We start from the raw sequence: 2,206 nt of genomic DNA on the forward strand, positions 1-2,206 counted from the left end.
ATGTTTGTTGAAAGGTTGGTGAATGTTAGAAGAATGGCCAGTGTGAAAGGACCAATTCTGAGCGTGCACCTGTAAACAAAAGAAGGGCTCTTGCCTTATTGTTCAGGCACCCATGGCTTTTGTGGGTTTTTCCACGAGGTCCTTAAAGCGCCCCCCCCCCTACTGGGAGTTTTGTTTAATTTTTAATTGTTATTTATATTGTTTACACATTGTAAAACCCATTGTATCGTCCTGTTTTTGTCTTTTATGTTGTTGTATGTCTTTTAATGTAATTTTATGTGAGCCCTATGACCAATAAAAGAATTTATTATTATTATTATTATTATTATTATTATTATTATTATTATTATTATTATTCCTTCGTAATACTAATCGAAGGAATAAAGTCTTTAGTCATTATTATTATTATTATTATTATTATTATTATTATTATTATTATTATTATTATTATTATTATTAATATTATTGCTTCTATCTGTTGAAAATTTCATTAAAAATACTCATTTTATGGGGAAACAAAACTGGCTCGTGTAAATTTTCCGAAACCCCCCTCCTCACTCAAGAAAAAATACTTTTTCACTACAAATTCCGATATAATCGGAATCTACACCATCTGAAGCGTAAAATCCATTTTTCTGAAAATTATGAAGAAACAAAGTCGGCGGGGAGGGAACACTTGTATAGGTATGCCTATATATATAATTCATAAATTTTACGTGAACGATAAGGGTGGGTGGGGATTTGGTAAATTAAATATAATTAACGATAAAAATTTGCATTTTCATTTTGATGAAATTACCAGCTACTTCGGAGTAAAACTTGACATGATAGTTTATCTGCGTTTAGCGTCTCTTATAGTCACTCACTCCCATTGCGTTTTATTATATGTAAGATATATCATTTAAAGAGACGCACACACGCGCGCGTGCACACACACATTCACACTTATACATACGCAAACGCATATACATACACATTAACAGGCGGAGACAGACAACCAGACAGACCGACAGACAGACAGATAGATAGATAGATAGATAGATAGATAGATAGATAGATAGATAGATAGAATGTAAAGTTTTTCTTATCCTCATACAAAATTTTGAATTTTAAAATCTGGTAAAAAGAAAACAAACAAAAACTCGATAATTCTCAAGAAATTCTTTGAACACGAAGGCGATTCCAGGTCGAAGTAAGACTGAAACGTATATCTGCTCTGTACCAATCAGTTTTTGTCGGTGGCAATGGGAAAACATTATGATGTGGTCTGATAAATCTTTCTTCATGAGTTGACGTCAAATAATCATGGTAGATACTTTGATACTTTCCATTATTTACCTTATATATATAAGTACACATGCGCGCTCGCGCGCACACACACACATACGTATGCATATACACACACATTGTTTTTCAAGACACACCGCCACAATTATCATGGAGAGTGTATTATGATTTAAGCCGTCCCTTATACTTGACTGATTTATTTTATCCACACCGAGGAAATAATCTGCTGGATTGAACTTGGTGAGATTTGAGCTCAGAATGTAATGGTACGCAACCAAATTAAACAAGGCATTCTGACCAGCGCTCTCTCTCCACCTTTAAGTATTGGCATTATTATGATTGAGATATTCGTCTGTCTTTATGTTCTGAGTTCAAATTACGCCGAGGTCGACTTCACCTTTCATCCTTCCGGGGTCGATAAATTAAGTACCAGTGAAAATCTGGGGTCGATGTAATCGACTAGTCCCTTCCCATCAAACGTCAGGCCTTGTACCTATAGTAGAAAGGATTATTATGATTGATAGTTGTAAGGCGGCGAGCTGGCAGGATCGTTAGCGCGCCGGGCAAAATGCTTATCAGCATTTCGTCCGTATTTACGTTCTGAGTTCGAATTCCGCTGAGGTCGACATTGCCTTTCATCCTTTCGGGGTCGATAAAATAAGTACCAGTTGAACACTGGGTCGATGTAATTGACCTACTCCGTCCGTCAAAACTGCTGGTCTTGAACCAAAATTTGAAACCATTATTATTATTGATATTTGTAAGGTGGCGAGCTGGCAGAAACGTTAGCACGCCGAAAAAAAATAGTTCGCGGTATTTCTTCCGGTTTTACGTTCTGAGTTCAAATTCAGCCGAGGTCGATTTTGCCTTTCGGGGTTGACAAAATAAGTACCAGTGGAATACTGAGGTCGATATAATC

At 36.1% G+C, this 2,206-nt stretch overlaps 1 protein-coding gene across 2 annotated transcripts in view; it reads left to right on the forward strand.

Moving 5' to 3' along the window:
* The first annotated feature begins 1,071 nt into the window (after positions 1-1,071).
* The window catches only part of LOC106877831 (uncharacterized), a 54,209-nt gene continuing 53,074 nt past the window's right edge, over positions 1,072-2,206 (forward strand). For both annotated transcript variants that reach the window (XM_014926858.1, XM_014926859.1), the window contains exon 1: positions 1,072-1,308. The gene's annotated coding sequence lies outside the window, so the exon portion shown is untranslated. The remainder of the gene's footprint in view (positions 1,309-2,206) is intronic.

The sequence above is a fragment of the Octopus bimaculoides genome, chromosome 18 (genome assembly GCF_001194135.2).
Source record: "Octopus bimaculoides isolate UCB-OBI-ISO-001 chromosome 18, ASM119413v2, whole genome shotgun sequence".
In the NCBI taxonomy this organism is placed as follows: domain Eukaryota; kingdom Metazoa; phylum Mollusca; class Cephalopoda; order Octopoda; family Octopodidae; genus Octopus; species Octopus bimaculoides.